Source organism: Pseudophryne corroboree, chromosome 2 (genome assembly GCF_028390025.1).
Source record: "Pseudophryne corroboree isolate aPseCor3 chromosome 2, aPseCor3.hap2, whole genome shotgun sequence".
Classification (NCBI taxonomy): domain Eukaryota; kingdom Metazoa; phylum Chordata; class Amphibia; order Anura; family Myobatrachidae; genus Pseudophryne; species Pseudophryne corroboree.
The window spans coordinates 373,661,125-373,678,285 of NC_086445.1; the positions used below are offsets into that span (position 1 = coordinate 373,661,125).

The 17,161-nt window shown below is 40.0% G+C and overlaps 1 pseudogene; it reads left to right on the plus strand.

The window, feature by feature from the left end:
• Positions 1-9,155: 9,155 nt before the first annotated feature.
• Positions 9,156-9,273, plus strand: LOC135052641 (5S ribosomal RNA; annotated as a pseudogene).
• The last annotated feature ends 7,888 nt before the right edge of the window (positions 9,274-17,161 follow it).

Genomic DNA, 17,161 nt, shown 5'->3' on the forward strand with positions numbered 1-17,161 from the left:
GGCAATTTTAAGTCTAGTACACAAGGAGTGTGTAAGGCAAGGACATGGTGTTGACTAACAGATTTAATATCTTCTGATAGCACTGACAAAAATCTTGTAAAAGAATGGTATAGAAAAAAGATTGCCCTTTACATGAACCATCTATGGATAGTAAAATGTGCAAACCTCCAGATGAAATTATACTGCACCTGAAGAAAATGTGGGCCAAGTAATAAGCTGTGTGTGACATGACCTACTTAATATTGTTTGTTTAGAAGATGTTGTTGGGGCATGGAGACAGTTGTCACTGCGATGTTCCAAACATAATTTTTGCCTGAATGGGCAGTCAAAAGTTTAGAAGTGAAAATCTATTAAAAGCTGGTGATGCAACTCTGGCAGCCCCAACTGGCATAAAGGAAGCACTGATGAGATGACTGCAGCTTCTAGATTGTATATTAGAACACATGATGACATGAATATGACAAAGTACATACTTTCTGTATGAGGATATAACTGACATGTTCTATACAAATACATTTTATATATCTATGCTGTACATATCTACACATTGAAACATGAAAATTAACATTTTGCAATCCAAAATATGTATTTGCTTGGATCAGTCTAGTTATTTTACGTTTTTAGATTTTAGGTGTTTTATATATCTTTTTCATACTCACAGATTTAAATTCTGTCAATTTTAGTATATTGGTTGTCATTGAAATTTGTTGATTCTCCCTTTAAAGGGTTATTTAAGGTTCAGTGCTGTTGTATTCATGAATACAAATTTGGCAGGTTTCATAAGCACTTGAATGTTCTGCAACCTTTGGGATATAAATATACTTACTAAAACCTTCTGTAAAATATACTGTAGGCTATAAATTGCTTTTCCATTGAGCTGCACTGGTATAAAAGCCTTGACTACTTGCATGTTTTTGGGCCTCAACTACAACTTGCCAACCAGCCCCTGCCAATGGGTTTATTTAGAGTGGGACATATATGTTTAACATTGTCATTTAAGTCCTGTTCATGTGCACCAGAAATGCATAAAAATACATCAGTATATAGCTTTTGCTCAGCATTGACTTGCATCCCATTACATGAGGAAGAAGTAAGAAAAAGGAAAAAAGAAAAAAGTGAGGCCAAGTGTAATCAAAATATAGCAAGGCCTGTACATGGAATTTTGCAAATTCAATTTGGCAGTGTCCTAAGATACAGTGTGCCTTTTAGAACGTGCATCTCTTACAGGTACTGGAGGGCTCATGCAATGACCACTAACAGCTCTTGAATATAGTAAGGGGCGTGTGATAATAATGACTAGCAACAGCAGTACCTACCCATTTTAGTGTGTCTTATTATGAATTGACAGTAAGGGGCACTACATGGTGTCTAACAGAGCAATTCAATTGTTTGCTTCATTAAGGCACGATTAGCCACTAAAAACAAAACAAAAAAAAAACAGCTAGCAGCCCCAGGAAGTGGTGAGCTGAAATGTGCAAAAAGTGACCAGTTTGGGGGCCGAAACAACACTTTTTGCATTGTGGCAAGCAATTTAGTTGGGTGTAGCCATTTTACAAAGCTAAACTTGGGTTGTTTGGGTGCGATCAGTGCTATAAAAAAAACATTCACTGCCATAGGCAGAAACTTCATTGCCATAGGCAGTTCTATTTTTTGGGGGAATTACTGTAGCTGTCATTTTTTAACAATTCTAAAACCATCCTTATACTATAAATCTCTGTTTTATTGTTTTTGATAAAAAAAATATCAATGTTGGACTACTGTTCACTCTTGGTCAAAAGTAGTATTATTGAATGATTTTTCCGTCAGATTGACTTTTGTAAATCTGTGATTTGCAAACATGATGATAAATCAACCAAAAACACAAAATCAACCAGAATCATAGATATACCCCTAGGCTTACTTCTTTCTACTATCACCCTTCTCTCCTTTTCTACTTCCACTTACGCCTCCTTTCCCTGTATCTTGTTATATCCCAATATGTGGATAGTTTTTATTACTTCTACCCTTTACAACATTAGTCATATACATGGAACGCTTGTCCATCTCAACTTGTCCACTATCGTTTATTTTCGTATTATGATTGTTCTTCTATGTTATCATCTATTATTGTGAATTTACCTATTTGCAGATGGTGTGAACTATGCTCTACCACGTACTTTTGTGTATTAAAAAACTTAAAATCAATACGTTAGAAAAAACTAGTTGCAGCCTGGCATCTCTAGAATACTTTGAGTGGTGTTTTGCTGTATCTGTAACATGACTAAAATGCAGAATTAAAAAAGAGGGTACACAACACCTCTCAGAGAACCTCAGTCACATCTGGCATCTTGCGCTGTATGGCATATAGCCTTAGTGTATGAGGACACATCTGTATGCTTGGACTACAAATGTGTCTTGGAAAATCTGTTGCCTCCCTACTGTAATTACAGTATTCCTGGCTTGCATGAGACATTGACATATTGACAAAACCTATCTTCTGCATTATTGAATAAGTTTTGCATTTCTACCCCAATGAACCAGTTTGCTCCTGAATCTCTTTTGCCTTGCCCTAGTTTTTATAGTATAGTATTATCATGTACTGTATACTCTTCACTGTATTCCAGTGTTGATCTTGGAAAGTCATTGTACTGTACATATTCCTTACTCTGTTCAATCTGTCTCAGTCAGATTTGTGTTAGTCTTTGGTTAGTTTATGTCTTTCATTAAATTGAACTCTCATATCTCCTATATATTAGCCCAGAGTGACAGTGTGTATAATGCTGGGCGGAGTCACAGCACTGGGCAAAGTCGGAGTCATAGAGTCACAGACCAGCCCAAATATGTAGGAGAGGTGGATGGATGCAGGCCATGATCCTTTTACTGTCTGGTGAGTAGTTGATGCACCTGCCCCTCCCCCACCCATGGCACTTCCGCACAACGCGACCAAGGTTGGTGATCAGGAACAGCACTGCAAAGAACAAGTGAGGCTGAATCAGCCAGGTCTCAGCAGCCTGTCAGCTCACACTGATTATGTGGGTGTGAGCTGGTGCTGGTCCCAGCAGCAGCTGTCCAGTCTGTCTCTACTGTCAGTCACAGTGTAGCCCTCCTCTTCCACAGTGGCACATGTGACTAATCAGCATGGAGTGGGAGAGACTAGAGGAGCCCAGCAGAGAGCAGTGGGACAGGTGCAACTGTGGCCTGGGAGAAGACTCACTGAAGTGATGGATGTGACAGTGAGTGCTGTGGCTGCCTTTACAATGTGTGCGGCAGCAGGGGGGACACAGGATGGGCAGGAGGAGCAGTTCTGCAGGTGGCTTTACAGTGTGTGTGCAGGGGGTAACTCCGGGGGCCGAAGCTCCCCTGCATCCAGTAGTTACACTGAGAGAGACACGCCCGGGCAGCTCAGGCCCAGTGTCTCTCTCTACATTGGTCACAGCTGTAGTGTACTGGGGAGGGCCAGCCACATGTAAAGTTCCTCCCATTTGCCTGTGGCTGCTGAAGCCCCACCCATGTGTGACACCTTAAGCCCTGCCCACCCTCAATTTGGCTGATGGCCACCCATTTACCCTCAGAATTACGAGCTGGCCCTGGGAAAAGTGGAGCTGGAGAGGCTGAGGAATGCTACAGGTCAGTGTAATGTCTGGGGCTGCCCTACCTGTGTTACCATCCTACCCTGGTGCTCTGTATGTTCTGTTCTGCCTAATCTCTGCTGCTCTGGCTGTCTCTAATTTACACACACACTGCCCCATAGCCACATACACACACTGCCCCAAAGCCACACACACACACACACACACACACACACACACACACACACACACACACACTGCCCCATAGTCACACACACACACACACACACACACACACACACACACACACACACTGCCCCATAGCCACACAAACACACACTGCCCCATAGCCACACACACACACACACACACAGACACAGCCCAATAGCCACATACACACACTGTGCAAGAAAAAAATTGGTATGACTTATCCGGCGCTACTATCTTGATGTGGTATAGAATATATCTGGCTGCATACTATTTAGCGCACCTGTGTTAATTTCATTTTCTTTCTGTTATATGCTCACATACACACACTGCCCCATAGCCACACACACACACACACACACACACTCACACACACTGCCCCATAGCCGCACACAAACACACACTGCCCCATAGCCACATACACAAACTGGCCCATAGCCACACACACAAGGTGACTCATTGTGCCCTGCATGTGCTGTTGACATCTTTGCAACGGGCTATGGCCTCTTATCAATCACATGCCCTTTGAGCGTGCAATCTTTAACCACTCACAAAATTATGATTGGAGGTAAGACTCCATATAATAAAAATATTGCATGCCCCAAGGGCATGCAAGGGTTAAAGGGGCATAGCCCTTTGCGATGGTGTGAAGAGCGCCTGTAGGGCACGATGAATCACCTAGTCTGATAAGAACTTCATCATCTTTTAACTGTATAACACCACATTACACAGCACTTTCTACAGAAAATGTAAACATTCACATCAATCCAAGCCCATTGGAGCTTACAGTTAAAGGAGTCTATGTACTAAGCCTTGGAGATAAAGTGGACGGAGATACCAGCCAGTCAGCTCCTAACTGCCATGTTACAGGCTGTATTTGAAAAATGACAGGAGCTGGTTGGTGGTTTATCGCCGTCCACTTAATCTCTCTCCTAGGCTTAGTACATAGACTCCTTTGTCCGTTCAACCCAATTAACCAAAGATTTTTGGGAAGATGTGGGAAGATACTGACTTAACCAAAGTAAACACACTTAAAACAAAAGCATACAAACTCGAAATAGAAAGCGCACAGGTTGTAGAACAGATGTAGGAAACAAAAGGGTGTAGTCACGATATTGTATCCACTCTCCCCCCTGTCACCATAATTTGGGGGGAGAGTGGATACAATATCGTGACTGCATTATACCACAATAGTAAATTGCGCGAAATATACACCCTTTTATTTCCTATAGCTACTTTTGCCCTGCAGGTGGGCATATAGGTTTCAGTTGCATTTCCGCATTGAAGAACCAAATTTATATCTACATTGTACTTGTAGAACAGATGGTTCTAGCACCATAAGGCTGGGGCCACGCATAGCGGCTAAGCGGTGTCACTGAATGTGACCAGCTTGGCCAGGAGGAGGGTTTTGTGTTAACACTAATCCTGTTCTGCGGGATCCCGCAGAACGGGATCAGGCCAGTGACACACAGGATTTCATGCACAGCTGCACTGGCACAGCTGCACTGTGTGAACACATACATAGATATGCATGTGTGTATAGTGTGAACTAACAGCGCCAAAGATACAGCAGAAATACTTTTTTTACAGTATGTCGTTTATGGATGTGCCCCAAAAAACATCTAGTCACTATAACTTTCTCATTAATCTTAAAGTCTTCCTTGTCTTTGAAGTTCTCAAAGCCCTTTTTTCGGTTTCATTAATTTCCTTTTCTAGATTCACAAGAATACGTTTTTTCTCTGTGACGAGCAATCTCATTAAATTGATCGAACAATTATTCAAAATGTTGTCCCATTCTTTCATGAAGGCTTGATTTTCAGTCCCAAAGGTGGGTTGTTTTAAAATTCTGAGGCCTCTAGGGACTCTATCCACATTGACATAATGTTCTAAACCTTTGATGTCCCACCAGGCTTTAACTTCCTTAACATGTAGTCTCTCAATGTCCCAGAACATATTGTCAAGGTTATCTGATGTGGGTACCTCCTCAGGTTTATTAGTTTCATTGAAAATTCTATTACATAAATTGCTTCTCTTGTCCGCACGTTCATTTATCCTGAACATATTGTGTTTAAACTACTGGCCCGATCTGAGGCAGCTGTAAGAAATAGTACAAAGGTATGTGTGTAAAGTGTGAACTAACAGCGCCAAAGATACAGCAGAAATACTTTTTTTACAGTATGTCGTTTATGGATGTGCCCCAAAAAACATCTAGTCACTATAAACCACTCCCCTCTATATATGGGGCGTCTGCTAGATCTTAAATACAACCTGCACTTGTACGTGTGCAGGATAAGTAAAAATTGGGAAAAGCGGATGAGATCCAAGCGACCATAGGTGGTACAGATTCTAAGTGACTATGCAAAGGTTTTTTTCAAAACAGTTAGGGGATTTATTACAAAGAACGTTTAAGACAATTGCACATATAAAAAAAAAAGGTTATACATAAAAATACAACATATGAGAATGTTTTTAAAAACTGTTGTCAAATTGTTTAAGAAACATTCCAAAGGGCATGTAAAAGACAAGGTAAAATGGTGCTAAAAAAATTTTTGTACTAAAAATGAGAAATACAAGAAGCAACCGTTGGTCTAAAATTATACAGAAAAATTCATATATATAAAATATTCGGTATAGCAAAAAAGCAGCTTATCTGAGGATTTCAATAGTAGCAGGAATCACCCAACGCGTTTCGTCTGGTCTGACTTCATCAAGGGGTAGTGAGCAGAGTGGGACACATCATCTATATATACCCCTCTGGGTAGGAAGTGATTGGTTACCTCACTTCCTGTAGTTAATTGGTATTGGGATATAGAATTTAAAAACATGTAATAAATGTAACTGGTGGTAAGGGAGGTATTATATGTAGCCAAGCGCTATATTTGCGCTTGCAAACTGAGCAGGGATGCTTTATAAATCATAAAAAACATTCAAAGAGGTTCTGTTCCGGTTTGTGACGCGATTTGCATCATTTACGCCCCACTTCCGGTGTCCGGGATTTTCTTCTGAGCATGCGCCGGCTGATACACATGAAGGTGGGGCGGCCATTTTACTGGAGTCTATGTGGTTAGACAATCCCATATAGTGGAAGCGGCTGACGGTGGCCATATTTTCATAGATATTGTTCATTCAGATGGATAGGTAATAGGTATTTCCTTGTCTCCAAATCGAAAAACCACATATAAATAGAGATAAAAGCGGAATTAGTGCTTATAGACATTTGGAATTCATATATAATTCATAGTATGAGTACAAATTCCTCATATTGCTGTGGACTTAGGTACTTAGGTTAGAATATAGTTATGTCAAGATCTTTATTTAATATACATTTACAGCATAGCATATCTCTATGGAAAAGATACCATGTCAGATAGTGTGTCACAAATTGGTATCAAAGAGGGTTCTGATTAAAGTACAGGTGTTGAGTATGGGATAAGTGCACTAACAGGTTGCTATGGCAATCGACATCTTCTTTTAAATAATTGTAAAAACCGTCATAGAAATATTTTTATTATTAGTTCGGATATAGAAATAGCGCGCCGCTGATCCAGTTATTATTACAGCACCCGGTCTTCTTGGGAAGTTTCCTTACCCAGTACTGGCCGGGCCGACACTGCTTGGCTTCCAAGATCGGACGAATTTGGGCATATCCAGTGTGCTATGACTGTAATTTAGGATCTGGGCATTCACAATAAGGAATTTCCCTAACATCGCATTTATCGGAATACGTGGATATCTTTCTTAGAAAGTACGTTATGGATTTACCTGCGTATCTTAAGGACACTACTTCAGCTCTTAACTCTATGGAATCACAAGGATGGAAATACACGTATAGATGGGTCACGATAGATGTGCAGTCTCTTTATACGTGCATCGAACATGAGAAGGGAATTCAGACATGCAAGTTCTTCATGGATAAGGACCATCTCATTACGGATAATCACCAGACCTTCATTTGCGAAATTATGAATTTTATCTTGAAGCATAATTATTTTAAATTTTTGGATAAATTTTACCTCCAGACCTGTGGGACAGCGATGGGCACTATATTTGCGCCAAGTTTCGCTAATCTTTTTATGGGATATTGGGAAAATGAGTACATTTTTACTAACCATCCTTTTAATCCAAATATCATATTTTATAAGAGGTATATAGATGATATTTTAATCATATGGGATGGCGATGAATTTTCTTTTAAAGAATTTTTCATCTATATTTCCGACAATACCATGAACCTAAAGTTTACCTCCAACAACAGTACGGAACAAATAGAGTTCCTGGATCTGATACTGAGTCATCAAGGCAATGAGATTGTCACAATTTTTTTTATTAAAAACGTAGATACAAACAGCTATGTTCACTATCAGAGCAACCATCTTAAACGATGGAAGAACAACATTCCCCTCTCACAGTTCACTAGGATTGCAAGGAATTGCAAGAAAGAGGGGGATCGTGATGCCCAATTGTCCATTTACACAGAGAGATTCAAAGAAAAAAAGTACCCTGAACATATTTTAACAGCAGCCAACACCAAAGTGAAAACCTTGGAGAGGAAAGATCTTCTGAAATATAAGTCAAAAGAAAACACTAAAGATACCGTAAGATTCATTACCGGTTACAGTAGACATGACAACCTGATCAAACAAGCACTCAAATCACATTGGAATATACTGTTAATGGACCCCATTCTTAAAGACTACTTACCAACGGAACCACAGGTGGTATTCAGGAAATCACAGAATTTAAAGACCTCCTTGCGCCAAGTATGTTGAGAAACCATGAAACTCCCACAGGTGTACTACACAAATGTGTGGGCTGTTTCAAATGTGGTCATTGCAACATCTGCAAATACGTAAATCCAAACAGAAAGACATTCAAGAACACGGGTGAAACTAAGGAGTACAAGATTAAGCACTTTATTAACTGCAATACGTCCTCAGTTATTTACCTCCTGGAATGTCCCTGTAAGATGAAGTACATCGGCAAAACAAAGAGACCACTGAAAATCCGTATACAGGAGCACGTAAGAAACATTAAGAACAGAGTCCAAACACATGCTGTATCTAGACATTTTTTACAACACCACGGCTCAAACCCGGAAGAACTTACGTTCAAGGGCATGGAACTAGTGACACTCGGAAAAAGAGGAGGGGACCTCTCCAATCTTCTATCAAGAAGAGAGATGTTCTGGATACATGAAATTAAATCACTCCATCCAGACGGACTGAATGAAGGCTATGAAATAGCTCCTTTTTTTATGAACGTAAGCCTGCTACTCCATTTATTTCCCTTTAGCTACCGTCCACCATATACCTTTCTCCTCCCGGCCAGGTCTAATTTGGAATGATATACAGAGGCATCCGAACCTCTGGGAAATTCCTTATTGTGAATGCCCAGATCCTAAATTACAGTCATACCACACTGGATATGCCCAAATTCGTCCGATCTTGGAAGCCAAGCAGTGTCGGCCCGGCCAGTACTGGGTAAGGAAACTTCCCAAGAAGACCGGGTGCTGTAATAATAACTGGATCAGCGGCGCGCTATTTCTATATCCGAACTAATAATAAAAATATTTCTATGACGGTTTCTACAATTATTTAAAAGAAGATGTCAATTGCCATAGAAACCTGTTAGTGCACTTATCCCATACTCAACACCTGTACTTTAATCAGAACCCTCTTTGATACCAATTTGTGACACACTATCTGACATGGTATCTTTTCCATAGAGATATGCTATGCTGTAAATGTATATTAAATAAAGATCTTGACATAACTATATTCTAACCTAAGTACCTAAGTCCACAGCAATATGAGGAATTTGTACTCATACTATGAATTATATATGAATTCCAAATGTCTATTAGCACTAATTCCGCTTTTATCTCTATAGATATGTGGTTTTCCGATTTGGAGACAAGGAAATACCTATTACCTATCCATCTGAATGAACAATATCTATGTAATTATGGCCGCCGTCAGCCGCTTCCACTATATGGGATTGTATAACCAGTAAAATGGCCGCCGCACCTTCATGTGTATCAGCCGGCGCATGCTCAGAAGAAAATCCCGGACACCGGAAGTGGGGCGGAAATGACGCAAATCGCGTCACAAACCGGAACAGAACCTCTTTGAATGTTTTTTATGATTTATAAAGCATCCCTGCTCAGTTTGCATGCGCAAATATAGCACTTGGCTACATATAATACCTCCCTCACCACCAGTTACATTTATTACATGTTTTTTGAAATTCTATATCCCAATACCAATTAACTACAGGAAGTGAGGTAACCAATCACTTCCTACCCAGAGGGGTATATATAGATGATGTGTCCCACTCTGCTCACTACCCCTTGATAAAGTCAGACCAGACGAAACGCGATGGATGATTCCTGCTACTATTTAAATCCTCAGATAAGCTGCTTTTTTGCTATACCGAATATTTTATATATATGAATTTTTCTGTATAATTTTAGACCAACGGTTGCTTCTTGTATTTCTCATTTTTAGTACAAAAAATTTTTTAGCACCATTTTACCTTGTCTTTTACATACCCTTTGGAATGTTGCTTAAACAATTTGACAACAGTTTTTAAAAACATTCTCATACGTTGTATTTTTATGTATAACTTTTTTTTTATTTGTGCAATTGTCTTAAACGTTCTTTGTAATAAATCCCCTAACTGTTTTGAAAAAAACCTTTGCATAGTCACTTAGAATCTGTGCCACCTATGGTCGCTTGGATCTCATCTGCTTTTCCCAATAGATATGTATGTGTTCACATTGAAATCCCACCATCCTGTCATCCAACCCGACCGCAGCATGCTGCGGTAGGATCCGGCAGCGGCGGGACTGCCGCACATTTGATCGGTCTACAAGTTGATCAGGTAAATTATCTCCTATATAATTGCCCAGATCTGTGACTCTGTGACTCATTTCCAAATGCTGGGCCTGGCTAGGAGCTCTCATTGGGTTAGCACAGGTCTATCACACCCAGCCCACAGCTGATTGGCTGAGAAACACCCTCCCACACAAGTTACATTCAATGGGAGGCTCTGCCCTTTGCCTGCTGTTTGTTTCTTGGACTCCACTTGGCTACAGAGGGACTCGCCATTGGGGGGAAGCTGCGGTGCCTGGCCCAGCCACAGGTGCCTTCACCGCCTGCTCCAGGGAGTACCAAAAAAGGTCAGCAGCTTAGCTGCTTCCAGGAGGAGAAGCATTACCTGCACCTCCCCCACTCCCAGCTCCACCAGCCCCCTCCCCCATCTGCGGCACCACTGCAGCCACCCCTCCACCAACCAGGGTGGCTCCAGACATTCTCCCCACCTGAGGCACGTTGCCCCTTTTGACAGTGTGAAGAGCACCATTAGAACGCGTTGAATCATCTAGTATATATATATATATATATATATATATATGTGTATATATATATATATATATATCTACAGAGTTCCAGTAACCTGGGGGGCACTCTCTTCACACAAATATTCCAGTCAGTGTTTCAAAGCTTCATTAAATGGCTTTAATGGGTCGTCGTTTCGATTCTAAAACAAAAATCTTTTTCAAGACAAGCGCTCATTATTTTTCACGGTTAAGTCCAATTCAGCAAACAATAGTAATGGAATAGCGACAGCTCCAGATCAGAAAGAAGTTAAATAGAGTGGACAACCACTTCAATCCAAAAGTCCTATGAGGGGAATAAATTCATAGTCTAAAATATACACCTGGAGTCTCATTAGTCAACACCATCTGATCCCAAAGGGGAGAGCAAAATACTCACTATGAGTTAATGACCAGATTATATAATTTCCAGGTCAAACAGCTGGTATATAAACCATCCAACAAACAGTCAATCTCAGATTCCACACCCTGGAGCTGCCACAGCTAACCGGGACGCCGGCATTGTACTCACCACTCTTCTGTCTTCAGGCTCTGTTAGGGGGTAGTGGCATGCTGCGGGAGGGTACACTGTGCCATGGTGTGGCTTGCAAATGGCTCCCTCAGGAGATCAGTGTCCTGTCAGCAGAGAAACGGGACCATTAACTCTAAGGAAGTTGGGCCATTCTCCCCCTAAGTCCCAAAAAACAGTAAGACTGCTGCCAAAACAGACCTGACTGAAAAAAACCAACATTTAAAATAATGGTGGAAAACCCTTCAGGAGCTCTCCAAAGCGTGACCGGCTCCTCCGGGCACATTTTCTAGACTGAGTCTGGTAGGAGAGGCATAGAGGGAGGAGCCAGCCCACACTATTGATTTCTTAAAGTGCACATGGCTCCTAGTGGACCCGTCTATACCCCATGGTACAATTGCGGACCCCAGTATCCTCTAGGACGTAAGAGAAATATTTTTGCCATATGCAATAAATATCAATTTAAGATCATATTATTTTTCACACCAACAAAATACAGCCAGGTTTAGCTGTGATTATCAGAGAATCTATTTATCCATGTACAGTATGTGATTTATGATAACCATGTGCTGTTACAAAAAATATTTTTTTTTAAATACAGTAGCTTCTTGTTATAAATAAAAATGTACTCTGCTATTTTTTTTATACATACTGTATATTGTGTATTCCTTTCTCACTATTGACATAGTTGTTGAGGTTGAAAAAACACAAATGTCCATCGAGTTCAACCTACTGTACATTACATTTTTTTTTTTTTATTGTAATATTAATTAAATGATGTATCCCTGGATATTTTTTTCCACTAGGAATTTATCTAATCCATTTTTAAATTTATTGATTAAGTCTATAATTACTATCTTCTCTGGCAGAGAATTCCAAATCCTTACTGCTCTTACTGTGAATAATCCTTTTCTCCGTTGGGTATGGAATTTTTTCTCTTCTAACCTCAGGGGGTGTCCTCGTGTCCTAAGTAGTGTTTTTTTGGTAAACAAGTCGTTTGATAGATCCTTGTATTGTCCCTTAATGTATTTATAAATATTAATGATGTCCCCTCTCAGTCGCCTCTTTTCCAGTGTGAACATATCAAGCCTTTTAAGTATTTCCTCATAGTCCAGTTCCTCTAACACCTTAACCAGTTTAGTGGCTCGCCTCTGAACCCTTTCGAGCTCCAAGATATCTTTTTTATAATATGGTGCCCAAAACTGTACACAATATTCCAGGTGTGGTCGCACCAATGATTTATACAGAGGCAGGATTACACTCTCATCCCTTGTCTCCATACCCCGTTTTATGAATGATAACACCTTATTAGCCTTTGCTGCTGCATTTTGACATTGCATACTGCTACCAAGTTTATTATCGATGAGCACACCCAAATCCTTTTCCACTACTGTTATTCCTACATTTTCCCCATTTAGTTTACAGGTTGCCTGATTGTTCTTAGTCCCAAAGTGCATAACTTTACATTTGTCTATATTGAACCTCATTATCCATTTATCTGCCCAGGCCTCCAGTCTAGATAAGTCATTCTGTAGAGACTCAACATCCTTGTCTGAATTAATTATTCTACATAGTTTAGTATCATCTGCGAAAATTGACACTGTGCTTTCCAGTCCCTCTCCTAGGTCATTAATGAATATATTAAACAGCAATGGCCAGAGTACTGAGCCCTGCGGTATTCCACTGAGTACTGAAGCCCATTCAGAGTACATCCCAATAACCCCCACTCACTGTTCCCTATTAAACAGCCAATTACTCACCCAAGTACAGATAGTGGTTCCTACCCCAAGCTCTCTTAGTCTGAGAATTAGTCTCCTGTGTGGAACTGAGTCTAAAAAGATCACATCCACTGCTTGACCCTGACCAATATTATCGCTCACTTTCTCGTAGAAGCTTATTAAGTTAGTTTGACATGACCTGTCCTTCACAAATCCATGTTGATTCCTAGTAATAACCTTGGAGGTATCCCTTAATATACCTTCTAGTATTTCCCCCACTACAGATATCAAGCTAACCGGTCTATAGTTCCTGGGGAGCGTTTTAATACCCTTTTTAAATATTGGGACTACCTCTGCTATACACCAGTCCTTTGGTATCATTCCTGATCTAATTGACTCGCTGAAGATCAAATATAGAGGTTTTGATATCTCTAGGTTGAGTTCCATAAGTACCCTGGGGTGGAGTCCATCCGGCCCAGGAGATTTATTTATCTTAATTTTACTTCGTCTCTCCCGGATTACTCCCTCGTTTAAGCAAGTACCAAGCAATGGGTCATTATTATTATTTATGTTATGCTCTACTTTCGTCAACCTGTCCTCTTTCGTGAATACTGATGAAAATAATTTATTAAATAAATCTGCTTTTTCCCTATCATCATTAATCATGACATCCAGCTTGCCCTTTAAGAGCCCAATATTCTCCCTTTTCAACCTTTTACCATTTATATACTTAAAGAACTTTTTGGGGTTTGTTTTACTCTCCTTTGCGATTTGTTTTTTGTTTGCTATTTTAGCTGCTCTAATTGCTTTTTTGCATTTTTTTTGTTACATTCCTTGTAGAACTGGAATGATTCCACCTTTCCATCAGACTTAATTGCTTTGAAAGCATGCCTCTTTTTATCCATTTGTTCCTTGACATTCTTATTAAGCCACATCGGTTTGGATTTCCTACTTCTGTTTTTGTTGACTTTGGCAATATATAAATTAGTGTACTTATTGAGCGCAGTTGTAAATATGTCCCACATTTCAGCAGTATTCTTACCATGAAATACAATTTCCCAATTAATCTCCTTCATTGCTTGCTTCAGCAATGTGAAATTTGCTTTCCTAAAGTTAAAAATCTTGGTTAAACCGTTATATTGTTGTTTTTGAAAGCTGATATCGAATGTGATCATTTTGTGATCGTTATTTCCTAGGGTCTCCCCTACTTTAGTATTTGTTATTATTTCCTCATTATTAGTTAGTACTAGGTCCATTATAGCCCCCTGCCTAGTTGGCTCTTCAATTACCTGGGATAAGTAATGATCTTTTAGCATGTTTAAGAACCTATTACACCTAGCTGTATTTACTGTTTCGGTGTTCCAGTTTATGTCCGGGTAATTAAAGTCCCCAACAATAATGATGTCCCCCATACCTGCAGCTTTTTCGATCTGCTGCAAGAGTTGTAATTCATCAGCCAAATTAATATCTGGCTGTTTATAGCATGTCCCTATTAAAAGTTTTTTTGTATCTTTACCCCCACTCGAAATCTCACCCATAATGACTCTACATTATCTCCAGTCCCCTCGTAACTGGCCTCCTTTAAATATGGTTTTAAGAATGGTTTAACAGAGACAAACACACCCTCCCTTTTTATTAATCCTATCTCTCCTGAAGAGAGTGCATCCCTCGATGTTTGCCGTCCAGTCGTGAGAATTATCCCACCATGTCTCAGTAATGCCTATTATGTCATAATGGTCAGTAAGTGCAATTGCCTCTAATTCCCCCATTTTACTTGTTAGGCTTTAGATTTACATGTAAACTTTTGTAATTAGTGTCAAACTGTAAGAGACTAAGGGGCTAATTCAGTAAGGATCGTAAAAAGTACAAATTTGCAAAAACTGCGAACAATCTCAAAATTGCAAAAGCATGCCCAAACTGAAAATCTGCAATTCTAAGTTGACATTAAAAAGAAAAGGTGGAGTTGTCAAAATCACAAACTTTGCATTGAGATTAAAAAAATCCACCTTTTTTGCATAAAAACGTACTTATTCACAATTTTTTCGTAAAGGTTTCTTATGTCGCAATTTTTGCAAAGCAACTGTGTTTTAACCACAAATATTGCACTACCTACTTACAAACAAAACAACGATGTTTCCTACTCAACAATGATTATTGGACATATGTTTGTTTGTCAAGGGAAACAAAAACAAAATAACCTTACACATGTATGTGGGGGATCAGTACGTATTACCACCGGTCAGAATCCCTGCGGTCGTAATACTGACACTGGGATCCCAACTGGCACAATCCCGACAGGGGGGCGAGCACCACGCAGCCCCTTGCGGGCAAGGTCCCTCACTACGCTCGGCACACTAATTTATTCTCCCTCTATGGGTGTCATGGACACCCACAGAGGGAGATTATGTCGGGATTGTGCAGGTCGGGATCCCGGTGTCGGTATTCCGACCACCAGGATTCTGTCAGGCGGGATCTTGTCCACATACCGTATGTGGGTATGTTTCCTGTAAATAATAATTGTTTGTTGCTTTAAATCATAAAACAACTCAGTTTAAAAAAAAAAGTCATTAACCTAACAAAAAAAAAATTTGTTTGTAAATATTATTGTACATGTTTGTAGGAAAACAATGAAAACAAGTGTGTTCCTGACAAACCTGGTTTGTTATTAACTTTAAACATTATTAGGTTTCTAATATAAATTTTATAGTAATACATGTGTTAAATAGTTTAATGCTCCCTTACATGTTGTGAAGTTTCAATGCAGCTGAATAAACTGCATTTTGGTCTGCAGTGTGAGCTGCTTCAGCTGGGTGTAATGAAGCAATGATTGCAGTATACAGTACATTGAAGATTCTACAACTGAGGTCAGCTTGTGCAGATTTTAAGGTAGACCTGTAGTCACTCAGAAACTGCACACCATAAATGTGCATTCAGTTGCAAAAAATGTGTATGCACCACCTATTGAAAATCTACATATGCCCATAACACGCCCCTGCTCGTAGTTTTTGCGAGACCAGCCCTTTAGTACACCCCCTACACGCCTAGTTTTCGTAGTGTAGATGCAGTTTTTGCTACATCTAAAAAGTTGTAATTTTAGACGTAGATTTTACTTCGCGTATGACTGTTGCGTTCCATGCGCATGCGCATTATCTGTTTTTTCACAATTTTTACGATTTAACAGGTTTGCGTTCCTTGTTGAATTAGCCCCTAAATATGTCTTGTAAAGAGTATTTTTAATGCATATAATATAGTAATATTTTAACAAAAGAAGTGCCCCAGCAAAAAGAGTCCTCCTTTCCGCCTATATGTTTAAAGGCAAAGGAGTGCGGTTAGAGATCAGTGCACCAAAGATGTTAGAAGCAGTCAGAGGTCTGTGCAGCAGGGGCCTAGGGAGCAGTCAGAGGTTGTGTCAAGGACACAGGGAGCAGCGTATTAGTATTACTGCATTAGAAATAATAAAACAAAAATCCTGACAGGGGGAGCAAGTGCCTTGGTGCCCCTCCCTGAATCTGCCACTGAGCAAGGGTGCCACTGCAATCCTATTGGCACAGAGTGATTCACAGGAAGTGGCTGTTTGGTAGTGATAACCGGGAGTTTAACGGGAGTGGTTGGGAAAATGCAGGCATGTCATGGATGTTTTTGGTGAGTGTACCTTCTGACGGCTGCATGATCGTATGTTCAAATACATGGCATCTAAATCACTACTGCTGTGGCCAGACTGCATAGCCATGGATCAACCATTAGCTTTGATGTACTCCGTAATTGCATTCCACTAATGTGTACT